The sequence below is a fragment of the Euprymna scolopes genome, chromosome 7 (genome assembly GCF_053919585.1).
Source record: "Euprymna scolopes isolate OS-2025 chromosome 7, ASM5391958v1, whole genome shotgun sequence".
NCBI classification, from domain to species: Eukaryota; Metazoa; Mollusca; class Cephalopoda; order Sepiida; family Sepiolidae; genus Euprymna; species Euprymna scolopes.
This window is the reverse complement of record NC_136488.1, coordinates 51,660,403-51,682,143: the sequence shown is the minus strand read 5'-3', so window position 1 is coordinate 51,682,143 and position 21,741 is coordinate 51,660,403.

Genomic DNA, 21,741 nt, shown 5'->3' with positions numbered 1-21,741 from the left:
TGAGGCAGCTTTTTCACCCTTGGGATCCCTGTTATACCGTGCTTTTGAATCAGCACGTGAGGCAGCCTTCTTTTTTTCTGGTTCTTTGTTATAAAGAGCACGTGAGGAAGCTTTTTCCCCCTTGGAATCCTTGTTATACCGTGCTTTTGAGTCAGCACGTGAGGCAGCCTTCTTTTTTTCTGGTTCTTTGTTATAAAGATCACGTGAGGCAGCCTTCTTTTTTCTGGTCCTTTGTTATAAAGAGCACGTGAGGCAGCTTTTTTCTCCTCAGAATCCCTGTTATACCGTACTTTTGAGTCAGCACGTGAGGCAGCCTTCTTTTTTTCTGGTTCTTTGTTATAAAGAGCACGTGAGGCAGTTTTTTCCCCTCGGGATCCCTGTTATACCGTGCTTTTGAGTCAGCACGTGAGGCAGCTTTCTTTGCCTCAGGATTTGCATGATACTTAATTTTTATTATTTCAGCATTTTTCTGATAGTATTCTTTTTGCTCAGATAATACCTTGACTTTTCTTTTTTTCATGGTCTATATTTCTCTGAGCTTTTTTACTACGTGCTGACTTTGGCATTTTTTATTAAATGTAAACATATAACACTTATGTGTATCTTACTATAATATCACTTATCTTATAGCAAGACAACTCTCGTAGAATTGAGATACTGCCCCGTCACTAATAGTTAAAGTGTGGAACGGTATATACACCAATAGTGTAGTTGTTATCTTTATATGAAGTCCTAATCAGTGACAGTGTGAGGTTACTTGGTTAATTTATTTTAGTTTGTTTTAAAAAACTTACTTGTTTTTATTAGTAGATTGTGTATAGTAGCCACAATATCTAGTTATTTTTGTGGCTAGGGCTTGGATTTTGATTCTTTTTGGTCAGCTTCCAGTGAGTTCTTAGAAAATGACTTTCTTGCAGTTTCTTTTGCGGTTAATTTAACTTATTTCCTTTGGCGTTTGGTGAGTTCTTAGAAGAACTGGTCTGATATACTTTTCTTAGCGAGCGAAGAGATTCAGCTGCATTTAACAATGGTTGCTATAGTGTATTTTTGCGCATGCGTGAACATTTAAAGTTTCCTCCTTATTTTTCAATAGTTTCACAATAGTCATGTGTCTTTCTGCCAAGGGTTACAGACGTCAGTGTTAGCCGTGATCGTCTAGAGGTTAGGACCCCACGTTATATATATATATGTGTGTGTGTGTGTGTGTGTGTGTGTGTGTGTGTGTGTGTGTGTGTGTTCTACACGGTGAGGTTCGCGCTGGGATTGATTATTTGCGGTAACTGTACACTAACCAACGAGTCATACCATCTGGAGCTTGAGCTTTGGAGAGGAAAACCACCATAGTTTGTCAACAATTTTTTGCCAAGGTTATCTCAAAGATATATCTCAATTATCACTATCCAAACATGCAAAACAGTAAAAAGAGACTTTAATTTTTTTTTTTCGGTATCTGTTAGGAATTGAGTAACAAAAGAAATTTGTTAAAATTATATTTTTCACTTTTCGCACTAACCGAGAAACAATGCTCGATTTTTACGTAACGTCTCTTCTGATGAATGAATCCGTTAATAAAAGAAAATGGCGTCATTGGACATAAAACACGTAGTGTTATGATATTTTTATTAGTCGCCATCTTTTGTTCGTGTATTGTTATTGAAGGTCTAAATTTTAACAAAGCTTTTTTCTCAAGATTGTTGTCTTTTACGAATATGAAAGGAAACGATTTATGCTTGAGATATCTCTGTTTTCATTGTTGTTCAGTTTAGTACATATTTATGGCTATTGAAGATTGTGAAACTTGTCTGTGAATTGAGTTTCGTGCAAATACCTTTCCTTTCGCTGTCGGTCGATTACGGTTGAGTAGGTAACAAATCTGCTTTGCAAACAACAGGCATAAAAAATGATTTAAACTATCAAAAAGGGAAATGAACATGTGAACAGAATCTTTAAGGTTTACTTTAATATCAGCTTTCGCAATTCCTATCCTTTCCTATAATTTTGACATGTTACAGTATTTCCCTATTCCTATACATATCCATGTTGGCATGTTACAATATTTTCCGATTCCTATAAATATCCTTTCCTATAATTTTGACATGTTACAGTATTTTTTACGTGCTCGGTTCTGTGTTGTTGGTTGTTTTAGTGATTGGTGCTACCAGATTAGATTGTCTGAAGATATTGGCTTTCTTGACATAAAATGCACTAAACATCGATTTTATTTTGTTCCTTTTCTTTTGCAAAACCTTATTATTTTCTGCAAAGCCAAAAACAAAAACATTTTTTCTACAAAACAAGCAAACCAAATACAATAAATAAATATTTGAAGATATAAAGAACTTGAAGCATACAAAATTGACTTGAAAAGGGTTGGTATTTCTTGTGAAAGCACCGCGTGTTACCGCGCTCGGCAACAAACTCCGACCCCAATGTTGCTTCCATGGTCATCTTCCCTTTCATCTTCTCTTCTGGCTGTGTCGCCGTCTCTCGTATTGACGGCTGGCGAGGGGGATGGGAAACTGGGTTTACAAGTTTAAGATAAAAACAAAAGAAAATACAAAACACAAATTCCGACGCATTATGCAGATATTAGTTACACTCTGAATGTTGGTGTAACAACATCGGACCTCTGAACGCTAACATCCATATCTACGTTATCTCTGAGGTCGTGTTCATCAGCTCACCTCAATCTTCTAAAACTCTCTCGATCTGGTTCAAGCCACAACCTTCCTTCAACTGTGACTAATTCGCAACTGTCGCAAACCCAGAGACTGTCCGCAACTGTCTCCAACAGTCGCAAACGGTTGTAAAATTAACCACCACCACATTAATTCACCACCACATCAAAAATTGCCAGTATACTAACTCTAAATATATCCGATCTTTTGTCCGCCACACCTTGATTAACAATCCTGTTCAACTTTCCTTTGTGAACATTAGTGAACATCTTCTTCTCAGTTGTCATGCTGACAAACTTGTTTTCTTCTGTATTTATTGATCCCTTTTATTACAGAGTAAAAAATTACACGCTAAGGTTTGCATCAACGTTTTTCTCGAATCAGTGTTCGTCTGTTGATATCAGCTCATCTCGATCTCGTAAAGCTCTTTCGATCTGGTCAAAGCCGTGATCTATCTTCAGCTGTGTCCATCTTGCACCTGTCCTCAACTCTAACTGTTATAAACCGTCGCAAACCCGAGTTGCAAACTGGCGTAAAACTCACCATCGCACCTACAATTGACCATAAAAGAACACTAAATATACCCGGCCTTTTGTCTGTTACACTTTGATTAATAATCCTGTGCCAGCTTCTTTTGTGTACCTTGCTGAACAACTTCCTCTCAATTGTTCTGTTGATAAACTTGTTTCCCTTTTGTTATTGTTTTATTTTCCTTTTTTTTTACTTTCTAACACTTCAAGGAACGACAATAATATCACAAGCAAATTAAATTGTTTAAACGGTGGCAATGAAGGGTCTAACCTACAACTTTGATGTCAAAATATGATGACCATATTTTTCGCAATTTGTGACATGCGTTTCATGCAAGTTTTTTTTTTTTTTGATCTCGAGTTCTTCTCGATCCATGATTCAAAATATTGGAGTTGGCGACAGCTTTACGTTAGATGCGTCATATGCTTTCACTTCGATTGTATTTACCTGGTTGAAATGCTTATTTCAGTGTTTTTCTTTGTATTGTTAAGTAAACCTACTTGTCCTGCTTTCTGTTTGAGTCGATTTAGAAAAGAGAATTTCTTAAGGTTGATCAGCTTTTCCGTTAACAGAACTAATGTTGTATAGTCGGGTCGGGGGTTCATATCGGGCCAACATATAACAGGGACTCCGAACAAAGGATTATTATGACATTTATATTCTGAGATAGACATTTATAGCAGAGCTGAGAAAGATGCGAATTCGTTATTGAAGGAATGTGTAATACTGTTTTTTTACGTCAGAAGGGGAGAATCATTACTGATGATGGAGGAAGGGACATACTTTGAAAGGGGTTATACAAAGTTCATTTAAAATGATGATCAAAACACATTTATCTTTCAGTTCATGAAATGGCGACACGAAGACAAACGGTTACAAAATATAGATAGTGATTCTTTATTCATCAGCCGGCTGATTGATGACTCATGAATAAGCTTGTATGGTTACATAGTCTCTTCCCCCCCCCTTCGCCTCTAATGGCATCAGTTCTCACTAAGTCGCTGTCCGACGTTCGTCTGTGACTGTGACTGTGATTCTCTGATTCTCTCTAACTTCGAACCCTGTCTCAATGTGTTGAGAATCTCCTTTCTTTATGACGCCAGGGATGTGCAATTCCACGTGAATAAATTTCACGTAGATTTTACATATATCTGTTCAAACACACTTTTGGCAAACAAAGAATTACCAATTTTAATTGTTTAATATCTAACCTATTTTTAATCATTATTTATAAACTCGCATTGTCCGTACCTTTAACTGGCATATTTAATATCCAGTTATTTCTAAAAGAACTGACTAAATTCCTAAATTAACTATCTTTTATATAAATAATATTTAGCTATTTGCGAGAACAATGTCAATCGTTCTGCATTCCTTATCCTTTAACACTTGCTTACTGGGTTCGATTCTAGCCTTTCCCTAATATCATTTTCAAACTTATCTAGTTTTGCGTCCTTACTTACTGGGGTCTGTCCTTTTTCAAAACACTAGATCATCAACGAAATCAAGATCTGTAACAATGACTAATGGAACATATTGACTTTTCCATTTTTGTAGACAAAAATTAAAAAACGTGCGTTTCATAAATTATGTAAAAATCTCAATCAAATTTTGATATCATGAAACGTAAGGGTGACTTGATTAAGACCTTCAAATAATTCACGGAATGTACTGTTTGCGCCTCACGCTGAAAAGTCGTTCGCAAGACAAATTCCAAAGATCTAATATTACGCTCGGTTGTAATTTGTTTTCTAAGCTTTATATTAATAAAATATAGTGATCACTTCTCATGTGTCCCTGTATATATTTTCGTTTCTGCAGAATTTGCAGGGTTTTATTTTTTTTATTTACTATTACTTTAATATTTATCAAACCAAAATGTTGTATTTCATGTACCAAATCGAGCAAATGTTGTATTATCAAGTTTATATAACAGTGCTTATGTGTCTAGTGTATATAAGGTATACGTGTTTCTGTTATCGATGCTCGTGTATCGTCTAGTGGTTAGAATTATAAAGGCAATTACTTTTCTTTGTATATGGGGTGTCTGTACGTGTCGATTTGTTATGTGTATATCTAATAGTCTTTCTATGTGTATGTAGGTGCTTTCACGTATTCACGACAATAATGAACAAAACAATAAACGGACAATAAACAATGACGAATAAAAAATTGTCTGCTTGGCATCTGACATTATCACAAATCTATTCTTCCTCTTCTCTGGCAGCAGGTACCTAAAATGAAGGCATATTCTTCCTAATTAAATACCCAAAACGCCAGATCTTTATTTCCAAATGTCCCACATTTTGAAGTTTGCAGCTCTTAACCTTTTCCCTACATATTTTACTACGTTGGTCCGTAGATTTTTCCATCGGACCAAAGACAACTCCTGTCCGCTAACTAACCTTGTGGCTAGCCAACTCACAACTCGTCTCTTCGACGTTCCGTTACAGACTAACTCTAATTCTTATTTCTCCTTGTTTACGTGTCTCTGGCGTCAGTCAGACTGGACAATCTTGTTTGTCCGTAAGTCACATCATTGTTTACTAAACTAAATTCCAAACTAGTTTTGTTTATGCTTTCCTCTATTGATAAAATTTTTCCTTGAGCTAAAATTCCCCAGTTAAATATTTTACATAAATATTTTAACTAACATTCTTTTTTAAACATTTTTCTGAATATCTTTAAACCTCGATAATTTAATAATTAATCATAATAATCCTTCGGACTTTTGCCACAAAATAACATAGATACTACGCTGTGATCATAGCCAAATGACCACCACGTAACAAAAAATGCAATAGTGTAAATTAAAAATAATTAAGTTTTAAACGATCGCATATTAAAAAAATAATTTAAAATACGAAATGAAATCGAGCAAAGTGCATTCGGCTTTTTTTAAATCTGTTGTTAATATTAGGTTATCTCAAAAGTTCGTGAAAAATTGTAATTCTGGTCTCCAAGTAATAAAAAAAATCAATCCTCCAAATAAAGTCCATCATTTTCCAAAACATTCTGCCATCGATCTGCAAACTTTTCGGATCTGGTCAGAATATCATCCAGCCTCTTTCGAATCAAAGCATTCTTGACACGCTTCCTCAACTTCATCAAACGAATGGCAGCCGTTCAGAAAGTGTTCTATTGAGCAGAAAATGTCGTAATCTGATGGCGTATGGTCAGGACTGTAAGCTGGATGCGGCAGAATCTCAACGCCGTCCAGCTCTTCAAACTTCTGTTTGGTCTTCCTGGTGGTGAGTGGTTTGGCATGATCTTGCTGCAGCAAAACGTTCTTTTGGTTGATCAGAGCTCGGCACTTCTTCATAGACCCGTTCCAGTTTCTTACAGTAAAGATTCGGCATTTGGAACCAACTCAAAATGCACGATTCATTCATAGTTCCACCAAACGCACAACATGAATTTCTTGCAGAATCGATCTTGTCTCTTGCCCTTTTCTGAATCCATCGTCTCGATTGTGCTGAACCAGATAGACCTATTTCTCGTGAAATGCCACGACGTGTTTCCAAAAACGCACGTCTAATGGATTGCTGAGCAATTCACGACAAATTTCAACTCGCCTATTGGCTTGTGTTTCGGTGAGTTCGTGCGGATCTTAGCGCGGCTTGTTGTGAACAAAATCAAGTTGCTTCAAGTGCTGATGAATTGTCAATTTGCCAATTCCATGCTCATCAGCTAATTCTCAAGTATTCGATGAATGCGCAGTGTCTAAATATAACAATATAAACACATACACACAAAATTTAATAGCATAAAAGTTCAATTTTTCGTAAGTGTTTACGAACTTTTTGTACAATCTAATAATTGATAAACGTGAATGACTTCGTAAACTTTCGAAATTTGAAAGATAGTTAGATTCAAACTAGGACTGCTTGTTTCCTGAGACCTAAAATGAATAATTTACATCAAATCTGTTGCTAAAAATCTGTCGCTGGAAAAAAAAGGTTGGATTGTTTTATTGATCCAGAAAGTGCTCGACTCAATCCCCTACTGATATGAAAGACAAATTCGCCCAAGATGAAGTTATGTTAACATATCAAGAGAGGTACTACTCGGAGCACTATTTCTTGTTTTTAGAAAGTACAACATCGACTTCGCAATCTAGTGGGAGATGATTGCTTCTCTTTCTTGCCTGGTGCTACCAGATCAAGCTATCTGAAAATATTGGCTTCTTGAGATAAAATCCACCTAACATTGATGCTTTTTGTTTATAGACTTCCTTTTGCAAAACTTAATTATGTTCTGCAAAACCAAAACCAAAAACAACAGCCCACATTGTCTCTTTGTTCCTTCTTCCCAATTTCCCATTTCTCTTCCTATCTCCCCCACTTCCTGACTGGTTTCCTAACTTAAAATTTGCCAAACATTAATACTGTAACCCTTGTTACTTCTCCCATTTCAAAACTTATTCATGTTCTGCAGGGCAGGGAACAAAAACGATAAAATCCACTATAAAACAACTAAACCAAACATTATAAACTAGTGATTAAAGATACAAAGAATTTGAAGAATAAAAATCTTTTACAAAATCACTGGATGAAACATGAATACTATTTTCAAAATAACTAGATTGCGCATTAAATAACTCGAAAATGGTTGGTATACCGTAAAACAACCAAACCAAACCAAACTCTTTCTTGCAATCCTTTTCCAACAAAAAAGATTTTGCTAGGCTTTCTCGCCTCTATCGGTATTCTTTTCATAAGTACTCGACTGAGCTTTAAGCTTTTTCCCTTTTGCCAACACGCAAAACCTTCTCAGAAAGAACTCATTTGTCTACCAATGCTGTAAATAATATCTCTTTCGCCCTACGTGTATCTAAAATCAAACGGACCTTTCTATGAACAGAGTTTCTTTATAAGAAATTTCCAGATGGGAAACACGTTTCTCTACAGACTATAATATGTTTTTTCAAGTCCAATGACAACAAATATCGATCGAATCGTCCTGCGAATCAATCAAAGTTCTCAATCGTTCATACTTCTATTCTATCATCGAATCTCGCTGACACTTATTCTCGAGTTGTTTGGAGATAATTCATAAATATTGATAATATAAAACTGGTTATATAGTTATATATGTTTATCTATCTATCTATCTATCTATCTATCTATTATATGAAAAGAATTGTGTCTGTGTGGTATGTGAGTTTATTCGAAATGAAAGTTTCCGTTTAAAGCACAATTGTACCATGATATTTGACTTTTTCATTTTAAACTTAAATTCAAGCCATTATCACTGCACAAGCAGTAGGAGCAGGCATATAAAATCAACAGTAGGTTCTTTGATATGACAGGGGCGCTTTCGAAGTGAATGTTTCTGTTTAGAGCACAATTGAAACATGATACTGGACTTTTGCATTCAAGCCATAATGGATAAAAAAAATAAATGTATAGGTTCTCTACAGTGCAATGTAGAATACAATGTATTATGGAGTAAATCACTGCAGGGAGACATATGGAGCCTCCACAGGTGCACCGCGATGGGCCCTCAACTAGAGTTAGCAATCAATTGATTTGACTGAAAAATGGGCGATTCCACCGATTTCGATGGCAATATTAATATGGGAGTTTAAACCCTACGTTGGTCATCATTCAATGTTGGGCAACGTCGGATCTCCCTGCTAGTGTATATATATATATATATATATATATATATATATATATATATATATATATATATATATATATATATATATATATATAGTGTTTAAAATAAGAACAAAAAAAAACAGAAAACTTAAGAATTGTTGTTATTCTTCATTTAAAGGTTTGAAAATATCGACTTTACTCTCAACGGCCTGTTATAGGGTTTGAGCCGGAGAAAGTTTCTAGAGATTGACCAAGGGACAGTAATTTCTGGATATTGGAGCGTAATATACATCGAAATAACTTCAACTCAAAACAGTATTTTTTCGGATTTAATGTCGTCTAGATCTCTGTCGTATTCCTCTGGTGATCCCGATATTTGGGTCTTCGAGAAAGTTGTTTCTCCTGGCAAATATCTCTTTTTTTAATGTTTAAACCTACCGTTCTCAAATTCAATAATGTTAGGTTTTTTTTAATCACGTTTCTACATTGAGCTTTCAAATACGTGGAGAAGTGCGTGTGAATCCCCCCCCCCAAAAAAAAAACACTGCATTCATCTCATCTACGCCTCATCCCCTCGTAAAACATTCATACAAAAAACTCGTTTAGAAACAACCAGTCAATAATTTTCCTTTTCCAGCTTTATACCTAAAACTAAACAGAGTTTTTATGATCCAAATTCCCTGTCTGTGAAAAACAATTCCACAGGACTGCTTCCTGACTAACTACCACTCTTCAAGTCCAAAGTAAACAAATTCTTGTTGAGCCGTCCTCTTAAATAATCAAATTCTGCCCAGTTTCAACTAATTAGCACGGTGTTCTCCCATTCTCTACCTGACGAATTCATTAGCCACCATCTTCGAATTGTCCTTGGGTCTTGATAAATAATGAATCTTCAGTAAAAAATTAAAAAAATTATATATATATATATATATATATATATATATATATATATATATATATACACATGCACATAATGTATACACATTAGCACGTACCTACATATACATACCTTATTTTGATAGATTGCTTGAAACATTTTTTAATATATTTTATCTACATATATTTTTTTTATTTTGTCAGTGAACTTTAGACTGAATGCATTCATAAAATGCAACAACTTCTAAAAAAGCGAAAGGAGAAGCCTTAAATCCACACTTACGATGAAATACATTTATTTTCCTTCGAAAGTTTAAACAACTGACTTGACACGTTTCGTCGTTTTCTATTTCTTTGATATTTACATAAACTAATTTTATGTCAACGACGTTGGTTTTTTTTTTGTTTGTTTGTTTTTTTTTTAGTTTTCGACCCCATCTTATATTTCCTACTCTGCAAATATACTGTTACTTAACCGTGTGGAAAAAACATACGAATCGGAATTGTGCCTTGTAAAGTATTCTGAGAACTTGCTGTATCAAATGTTTATTATACACATGTGGAGAAAAGATAACTTCTACTACTACTATTAATAATAATAATAATAATAATAATAATAATAATAATAATAACCTGTCAAATTGTAGATTTTTGCTTCTTCTCCACAGAGTGAAAATCAAAGTGACAGAAAAATGAAGCCAATATGCAAAACTTGCCAGAGAAAGGAATATGGAAGCTGAAGAAAATCAATATAATACAAATAATTGTAGGAGCATTATAGAACAGTCCTAAAAGATTTTAAAAGAAAAGAGAAATTGGAATGGAAGGAAAACCCCAGACTATGTAACGGATAGTAATATTGAAAACAGCTGAAATCGTAAGGTAAACCATCCATTGCAGAATTTAATCTACATGAGTGGCAAACGCTAATAAAAGGTTATATAGAAACTGCAACAAAAGTAAAACAAAAATGCAACCAAACCAAATTAAATTGTAAAATTGTAGGTTAACTACATCCCTCCCCCACCCAAAAACAAAGAAATTTTAGGGCCGGTATAGGCTGATAGCACACCAAAAAGTCGAGTAGTAAAGGAGGATAGAAAGACATAAAGGTGAAAGCACTAACCGAACCTCCACTGGATGGGTGCAAAGGGGATTGGAACCTTGAGGAGGCTTATTGTCACTCAACTTCCAGTGAAGACCAATTATCATTGTCAGCGAGAAATACATAGCAAACAACTGTTGCGATAAAGCAAATTCATATGAAAATGTTATTGAAACAGGTGAAAAGTACTGATAATCTGTGGAGACTCGTTGTCACCCAAACTTCAGGGAATACAACCGATTGTTGTTAATGAACAATCTCTGATGTGAGAACTCCCAGTGAGTACAAATAATAACTCTTTGGAATTCACTATGGAAAAGCATTGCTAGTTATGAGAAAAGGAACACTAACAACGAAAGCCATGGAACTGCCTAACCAAGCGAAAATGGGGGCACTAAGTGAACATGATACGTACAAATATTCGGGATACCAGTGATCAAATCGTCAAAACAACAGAAATGAAAATGAATATTGGAAAGGAATACCCCAGAAGAATAAGAAATCTGGTTGAAACAAAACTATATAGTAGAAACCTAATAAAAGTTATGAACACATGGGCAGTGTGGTTAGTAAGATTTAGGATGGACAAAAAAGGAATTGAGACATCTCGATCAGAAGACCAGAAAGCTTATGACCATGTTCACCTAAGGATAGTGCTCACAGGCTCTGCGTGAAAAGGAGAAACGGAGCAAGAGGTTTGTACAGAAGACTGTGTTAATGGCACGAAAAAATAATTAGAAAAATACATAATGCAGAACATCGAAATGAGGATTAGAGTAGTAAGAGACATTGCCAAAATGAACAAGATAGAAAACAGAGGGGAAAGGAATAAAGCGAGAAAAGAAAAATTTGAAGAGAAACAGCTACACTGGCGATTCATAAGGATGACAAAAGATGAGACGAACGAAAACATCAGGACATGGCTACGGAAAAGAAAAGGCTAAACAGAGAAAATGATAACCTTATATAAAATAACGCCATTAAAACAAATCACATCAAGCAAAAATCGACGAGACCCAACAAAACGGCAAATGTAGACTCTATGGACAGAGAGAGACGAAACAATAAACCATATAATAAGCGAATGCAGTAGACTAGCCTCAAAAGAATATAAGAATGGCCACAATCAATTGGAGAAGGCAATACACTTGGAATTATGCAAACAAAAGCGTCTTGAACACACAGACAAATAGTACAAGAACAAACCGGTAGCAGTACTTGAAAATGAAAATCACAAAATCCGAAATGCATGAATGTACAAACAGTTAAACCCCTGCTAGCAACACGGCCGGATGTCACAATAGTTAACAAGAAGGAAAAGTCCTGCCGGATCGCAGATTTCGCTGTTCCAACAAACCATAAAGTGAATATCAAAGAGACGGGGATGCGGAGCAAAAATACAGAACTGGTCAGACAGTTGAATAAGATATGAAAGATAAAGAAAGTCAAGATAACGCCAATAGTATTATGAGCACTAGGAACAATCCCCCAAAAACTTTGAAATAGAAATGTGAGAAATTGGAATCAAAGGAATAAGTAAGAAAATACAAAGGATACTAATATAATAATGAAGACGTCTGAAATATTAGAAAAAACCTTGAATGCGGAGATTAATACACATGAGCTACAGGCGCTAGTCGAACATATAAAAACTGCTACAAATAAAACACAAAGAAACACCACATGGAATCAAGAAAACTGAAACTGTATAATTGTAAGTTATTACTCTCTGAAAATAAAGAATTGACATCAAGCGATACCACACTAAATGGTCAATTAGAATCAAGGGGGATAGAAAGACCGCAGAGAGAAAGCACTAACCTCACCTCCAACGGATGAGTGTGAAAAGAACTGGAACCTTGAGATAATAAATAATAGATAATAAAGACCAACGGCCGCTACCAATGAGAAAGCAACAGCAAACGGCTGCGGCGATAGTGCAAATTGATTTTATAATGTCTATTGAAAGAGAGGGACGGTATTGGAAATCTGAGACGACTTGTTCGCACTCAGACTCCAAAGACCATCATAATTTTTTCTTAGAGAGAAATCTTTTATTGTCTGTGTGAAAACAAGTGAATAATGATGATAATAAGAAGAAAAAGAAGAAAAAAGGAAAAGTATTACATATTCGCACGAAAGTTGTCGCCATCCACATATGAAAAATGAGATAGTCAGATTAGCAAAAATTGTTGGTGATTAATATAATGTCGCTAAGGTAAAAAAAAATTCCGACTTACCTATTTAAAAATTAATTGTTTTATTGTTTGAAAAATATTTAACCGACAATGACGATTATTTTTACGGAAGAAGTTTTTTTTTCTTAATAGTATTAAGCCTGACACATTTATTATTTCCAAAAGAATAAATATATATATATATATATATATATATATATAAATATATATATATACGCACACACATATATATATCATTAGTTAGATTTTCAGAATAATGAACTAATTCGAACTCATCAATTATTATTTTTGTTTGTTTGTTTGTTTTTTAGACATGAATTTTCATTATATTACGTCTATTTTCATTTCATACAAAATTTTCAAGAAATTTTTAGAAATATCCATTCGTCAATAAAAAAAAAAGTTTAGAGATATTTTGCTATTCAATGAAATACATGTAGATGTAATATAAAGAAAGATGAAGAGGAAGAGTCCGTCTAAATACAAAAAAAATATACTAATAAAACTATGAGTGTGGATGGATTTTATCTTGTGGCTTTTGGAAGAATAAGTAATGGTACGTATGTAGCAGCAGTAACGATTACAGAGCGGCAGCTCGTGGTTTATAGTTCTGAATCTGCGTTTGGTTTATGAGCTCGACGCTGATTGGTGCAAACATTCCACTTTCTTTCTGATTTATCATCAATCAGAATCTATTTCTCAGGCGAGCTGAGCACATGATAGGAGTTGATAAAAAATGTCATCATATAGTATTCTTTCTCGTTCCGGACAGAAACCAAAGTGAGTTGATATATATATATATATATATATATATATATATATATATATATATATATATATATATATATATATATATATATATATATATAATTAACTGCAATTTTGAAATACTTTCAGATTACAGATTGTACATACTGCAAACTTATAAAAACTGCAAACTTATACAATGCACTCACACATACACACACACATACACACACACACACACACACACACACACACACACACATATATATATATAGAAGGAAGGGTCTCCTAATAAATTGGATCAATGAAAAGAACAACACTTAGATGTTGTTTTTATATATATATATAAGGAAAAAAAAATTGTAAATACATAAATAATTAGTCGGTAAACTTGTATTTTAATCGCAATTATATTATAGATTTTTAATTAATGTCATATATATATATATATATATATATATATATATATATAAGAAAAAAAAAAAAAAAAAAAAAAAAAAAATTATATTTTATAAATGTAATGTATAATCTATTTCGAATTTAAAACTATAGAAAAATATAATAATGTTAATAAACTAGGGAAATCACTTAGGATAGATAAATACTCACTTCCCCAAACCTTGAAAGATTTGGGTTTTTAAAAAATAATTTTTAAACGTATTTCGAAATTTTTAAACGTGATTCGATATAATTAAAAATATATTTTTTAAAACTTTAAACGTATTTTTGGAAATTTTTAAATGTTCGACATAATTAAACGATTTTTTAAGTTTTTAACCGATACCAATACAGATTTTGAAGTTTTTATACATAAGGAAAGAGATTTTAGAATTAAATGGGGTTCAAATTAAAATCGATTCATATAAAAAAACATTTTTTCGAAATTAGATCTTAAATTTAAATAATTCAAAGTTGAAAATTAGGTATTACATTACCCGATATATATATATATATATAGATAGATAAAAAAAAAAATTAAAAAAAAGGGGGGGGGATTAAACAAAACGAGATTTGAACGTGGATTCGCGAGGTATATATACTTCACACTTCCGGTTATAAGATAGACGAATATTGGCTGAAGAGAGCTCGATAAGGATACCTTAAACGGGCCTTATTATCGGGCTTGAAACCGACGGTACCAATGACCTGTCTCAACTAACAACTTTCTGTACACAAAATATAAATATATATATATATATATATATATAAAACAACATGGCGGACGAGAGTCTAACATTATTTACGATTTACCATTAACTGCCCTCCCTTATGTTAGGCTTGAAACCGACGGTACCAATGTTTTTATGACCTTCTGTACAATTTTAAATAAATAAATATTAAGCTCTTATATTGAAAAAGTTTTTCTTTATAATCGAGCACTTTGTTGGAATTTTTTTCCCAAAACCACTAAACATATATATATATATATATATATAATATAAACCTGAACGTCTGTGTGTGTGTGCGTGTGCGTGTGCGTGTGTGTGTGTGTGTGTGTGTGTGTGTGTGTGTGTGTGTGTGTGTGTGTGGTCACGAATAGGCTTCTATATGGTTGACTATTTTTAAAAACTGATTGCATATAATGATAGAAGATGTATCAAGGATCAGGAATGGGTATGTTTGATCTGGCAGAACAGTGGTTCATAAAAATTGCGGGGTCCGCGTTCGCACCTGGCCCCCAAAGTATGTAAATAAAAAAATTAAAAATTAAAAAAAACGTTTACAAGTGTTTTTATATAGATGTACATAATAATACTTTGATAAGTATGGTTTAACTTAAATAGGGATGGTATAATAAACTTTTGGGGTCTCCGTTCGCGCCTGGCCTCCATATAATGGAAATAGGCACAAACTTTAATAAAGACTTTTCATATCTATCTGCGTAAGTATACTTTGATAGTTATGTTTCAGTTTGAAGAAATATAGTATAATAAAATTATGGGGTGTTCGTTCGCGCCTGACCTCTATAGAATGGAAATATGTCACAAAGTTTAACAAGGTTTTTTAATATAGATCCACAGAATATTGTGATAAGTGTTTTAGTTTGAACAGGTATGGTATAATAAATTATGCGGTTTATCTATTTTATTTTTACTTTCATCATATTTTGCTTTGGTTTTGATACCCCCAAATTCGAAGCTATCACTTTACAACCCTTCCTTTTCATAAGCTATCATACTTTCATAAATCAGAGTCCATTTTCTGTAGGCTGTTTTTTTAACCCAGTCAACGACGGGTACTTTTGCTAGTATATATATATATATATATATATATATATATATATATATGATAGAATTATGGAAATAATATTCAGACATGATAGGAGATAAAAAAAAAGAATAAACCAACCAAAGTATATGTTCATTAACGTTTCCTCTTTATTTCAAGACTTCCTCGCGATGATTAATTCGAAGAAAATAAAATACCAGCACAATATTTTAAGATGTACTTTTTGTGTGTGTTATGTGAATCGGAATTATTTGTTTTATTACAGAAACAAAAAAGCCGTTATCATTCATCGTATCATAAACAACTTAGACACCTCAAAAGCATGTGTAACAGATCTCATCCCGGCTGTGCTATTAAAAATTGATCCGCCGAAGTAGCTCCAGTTCTCTCCAAACTTTACAGCAAATGCCTTAACGAATCCTGCTTTCATGACTGCTGGAAAACTGCTTTTGTGGTACCACCAGTTTTTAAGAATTCTGGCGAAAGAACTGACCCACTAAATTATTGCCCCGTTAGCCTCCTCCCGCTTTTCGCCAAAATATTTGAGTCCATAATTAAACAAGCTTTAGTCCATCAACTTACAGCTGCTAAATTCCTGACCGACAATTAATGTGGATTTAGGCAAGCCCGTTTCACAGCATATATCCTAACTGTAGTCTCTGAACATATATACCGTTCGCTGGGCAAAACAGGGAAGGGTAGAGTGGTAGCCTTTGATATATCTAAGGCTTTTGGCAGGGTATGGTACGATGGTATTCTAAGGAAAATTAGATCATACGGTATGACTGGCAGAATACATAATATAATTAAATCCTTCTTAAGTAAGAGAAAAATCCAGGTTGTCCTCGACGGTCGTACATCAAAACAATCTATATAATACTAAAAGTCTATGGGTCTTGTATGTTTGCAATCAGATTTCCGGTTTTCAACATCCGGTTGCGCATGCGTTAATAGCAACGTCTGCAATCCGTTATTCCAATTCCGGAATTTTTATATCGTTTTTAATACAAACAATTTAATTTAATTTGATCAAATAGTTATTTATATATACAAATAATACATAGATTCATAGATAATTATGATATATATTATAAAATCTATTTATCTATGAATCTATTGATAATATGAAATATTACCCTATACAATTTATGGAAAGAAAACACCTCTCACTTTCCCTCTAATAGATTTCAACACTCCTACTCCCTCTGTTTTCGTTACGTACGCGAGAAATAGTTACGTGTATGTGTGAGAGAGAGAAAAAGGCAGTGATGTAAAACTGGATAGAGTTATCCCCCTTAACTAATGCAGACCTTTTTACTAGAGGGCGTTATTACAAAAAAATTTCTTTTTCTTCTTCCCATGTTTTTTAAAGTCGTCTGCTTACATTTCCAAACGGAAAGCTGAATCGGTAAATGCACACATTTCTATTACATTAAATAGTGTTTTCCTTTACACAATGGGTACTGAATGTTTGCTTAAATTAAATGAAAAAGTTACATTTTATTTTCATTTTCTATTTAAAAAGCCATTATTAACATGTGGAGAGTGTTTTTTTTATTATTCTGTACTTTCAACTAACAATTTCATTTAAAAGATGATATATCAAAATTTGAATTTAACTATAATAAGGATTATGATACCTGTTCAGTGCATATTTACCTATAAGTATGACCAACCACTTATAATTCAGTAACTGTAATTTAAAAAAAAATAACAATTATAATAAACAGAACGACTCATAGAAATCTATCTATATTCTTTTTTCATTTTAATATACTTTCATAGAAATGCTTCTGTTATGTAAAAAAAAACTATTTTCTTTATGCCACAAGTGTCACGCTCATACATGAATTCCATAGCTAATATAACGTACTGACCCAACGGGTCACGGGTGGTCTAGTATGATATAAATGCGGGAGTACTTCAGGGGTGTATTCTGAGACATTATTATTCCTGATATTCATAAATGACATCACTGATAAAATTTCTCCTGAGATGGGTATATTTGCTGATGACACCACTATTTATAATAGGCACCAGGGGAAAACAAATGAACACATATCTAAGAAAATGGCAGAAACACTAGAGGAAGATCTTCAATCTGTAGTGGAATAGGGACACAATTGGATAGTAACATTGAATGCTGCCAGGACTAAGCTCGTTTCCTTCAATAATTACAAGAAACCTTCTCTACCAACAATAGCAATAGCCAAGAACACATTATCTGAAAGTACTTCCTTTTAACTCCTCGGCCTAACGTTTACAGGGAACATGAACTGGAATAGATACATTGGAAGTATTGCCCAGGCTACTGCGAATAAGGTGGGCTCTCTACCGTGCTAGAAAACTATTTACGCTTGAATGCATCCTATACCTCTATAAAGCCACCATTCGCCTATGTATGGAGTACTGTTGTCACATTTGGGCTGATGCATCTGCTACTTGTTTCTGACCCCTGAACAGGGTTCAAAAGAGAGTCGCCAACCTGATAGGTCCTGAACTGTCATCTAGGTTTCAGCCTCTGTCCCATCGACGAAGTATTGTTTCCCTCTGCTTCTTCTACAAGTACTTTAATGGTGAATGCTCCGACGAAATACAAGCACTTGTACTCCTCCGAGGTGAATACCTTCGACAAACCCGACAAGCAGCTAAATCCCACCCCTTCACAGTAGAGATCACTATGTATAAATACGCCTTCTACTCCAATAGTTTATTCCCCAGAACTGCTAGACTTTGGAAATCCCTTCCGGGATTTTGCTTTCCCAACTGTACTGATATGCAGAAGTTCAAGTGTAATGCGAACAGACATCTTGCTACTCACTTCCCTTCATAATATCACTGCAAGTAATGTCCCCGATAGTAGCCCCCTAGTTCAAAGTGGCACTGTGCCTTGTTTGGGGTGAAAATTGAAACAAAAAAAGGTATTTTGTTATTTTGGAATGAATATAGCCGTTATAATTAAATGTGCAATTGAAATGAATTGAGTGTTTTTTGTAATTATTATTTATTGATTAATTATATATATTAACTAGCAGGAGCCTGGCGTTGCCCGGTTGTAAAATACGCATAAATATTATATTTTAATTCATACAGAAATTGAGACATGTGCATGCGAGTATTATGTTTTTCTAAACAGTTTACTTCTTGTAAGTAAAAAGAAATACTCGAGCTGAGATCGAAAGCAAAACCTAAAGACAATGAAAAGTACGATATCCATTAGGTCAGCTTGACACGATCTTTAAAAAACTTTTTTAAACTTACTTATTCTTAACATGAGAAATGTGTCATATGGGCGATTCACGCATTTCCGAAACAGTTGGCAAACAGATAAAAATCCGATGACCACCACGTACCAATTTTTCAATTTTGACCCCGTAACTGGCCTTTTTCCGGATGAAAACCGATTAAAAAGATTTTTCACATGTCTGAATACTTTATATACTAAATTTCAAGTGTGTAAATCAAAAGTTCGTTGAGTATATAGGTTGAGAAGTGTTATCACACACACATTCTCATTTCTGATATACAGATTATTATAGAGATTATATTCTGTGGTGTATAGACGTTAATCTGTGTATAAAATTACGTTCTGTTCTTTTAACCAGTAAAATTATATTAAAGAACAGAACTTACGGGTAATTCCTCATAATACATCCCTTCGAAGCCTTTGCTTCGCAAGGAGTAATAGTATGTTTTTCTTTTTGGAATCGATTGTTAAAAACATCCGTGATCTTCATTTTCCTTCCCGATCCGAAGCATTCTGGGGCTGTTTGGTGTGGTTCGATGTCGTGTCATATATCATTCTTCATGATGTTTTTTTTTTTAAATCTAATTAAGGTGTGAATTTATGCGTGATTTTATGACCTTAAATGCTTTGCACCATATTTGCGATTCTTTTGTCTATTGTGCCCAGTTTCCAAAAAGACGTGTTGTGTTTTTTTAACGTTTTGTAGAAAACATTTTTTCCGGGCTCATAGCATTTATTAGGAACAGTAGAAGTCATTCTCAGCTGTATTTGCTTTACCAACAGTTCTTCAAACACAAGTCCTTTTTTTTTTCGTTGTGGGTACTGCTGGTTGTGTATTAGAATTGAGTGTGATCTTATAAACATGTAGAAACCGCTGCAGTGCTGCTGCTGCTGCTGCTGCTGCTGCTGCTGTTGCAATTGCATGCTCGTTTTAAAGTGTCGACAACGCGTTCCGCATGCCCGTTTGGTCGTAGCTGATACGGAGAGGTCATGACAATTAATTTGAAATGTCTCACAGAATCCCTTGAAGTCCATGGACGTAAATTGAGTCTTATTATATTCTTTCGTCTATTGTGCCCATTTCCCAGAAAGACGTGTTGTTAGCTGTTTGAAAATTCCAAACCGGACAAATAATTAATGGAGGAAATTAATAATTACCCCTGTAGTGTGCCTCTTACATCTAAGCACTTCTGGCCATTTTGTGTAGTTGTCCATCACAATTAGGGAACACCGATGCAAAATCTATATGAAATCTAAACCAGAGTTGGTCTGTTTTGCGTCATGGCTTAAAAAGTGATTGGGTGTGCGTTTGCTGTCAAAATACAACACTTGCATAATTCGACCATGTTTTTGATGTCTTTAGCCATCTTTAGCCAGTATATATAACTACGCATGAGGCTCGTCATTGTTTATTCCTAGGTGACTCGTATACAAGTCTTTTATTATCCTTTTTCTTTGTAATGCTTTTCGTATGACAACTCTCTCGCTGTAGCAGTAGTACTCCATCACACATAGAAAAACTGTCCTGCAATTGCTGACCTTATTTTGTGATTTTCCATTTTGTAACTCTAATAAATTCATATTTTTGTTTAATTTCATGCAATGTGACCGAAAGATCTCTGATAATATTGCACATCATGGTTTTAATTTCACTTCGGTACATAAGAAAGCAATTACTGAGTCCTCAAGAGTTTCACTCTCTCGAAACCTACCTTGAAAGTCCGGCAGCATTTTTGATCTGCTTGTGGGAGGGGTACTCCAATTTGAAATCTTAATTCACCAGAATAGTGCCTAGTCAGCAGTCTATTCACTGTGTAAATGGGTAGCCTTTTTCTTTCGACACAAAGACTGTTAATAGACGTTTATGCTCGATCTGTAGTGTAAATATCATTGGAACTTTGTAACTGCGAAGATAATAGAAAAGCTGATTTCCTGATCTGTGAATAGTACTTTTCTACCGGAAGCAGAGATCTTGACGCGTGTTTCTTACTTCCGTTTTGCATTTTATGTAAGATACAGACCTATTCCGTTGAGCTTTCATCGCTAGCCACTGCGATATCTAACTTTGCGTCATAATGAGTTAGGAATAGATCTGGCGTCAGTTTTTTTTTAATTTTTTTTTATCGACTGCCGCCTGGCATTCACTTGTCTATTTATACACTCTATCCTTTTTAGATGCTCGTTTACGGGGGGGGTCCGTAGGTTCTGCATATTGGGAATGAATATTTGGTAATAGTTCGCGACCAAATAAAACTTTGCAATTCTCTAATGTTTTGGGGATATCTTTTACAGCTGTGGCCCTTTCATTAATTTCGGAGTTACAATGAAACTATTGAAGAGGCAGAGTACGGCCATGCAATTAATGTTGGAAAATAACTGTGGAAGAAAGCCTACATAAAAGCGTATAGAAACGTCTATGTCAACTGATGTCAATATTTCAACGGTGTCCGTCACGTAAAACAAATGAGCAAAGTCAGTATTTTCTTTTTGATACGATTATTATTTCGAATAACGTAATTATGTA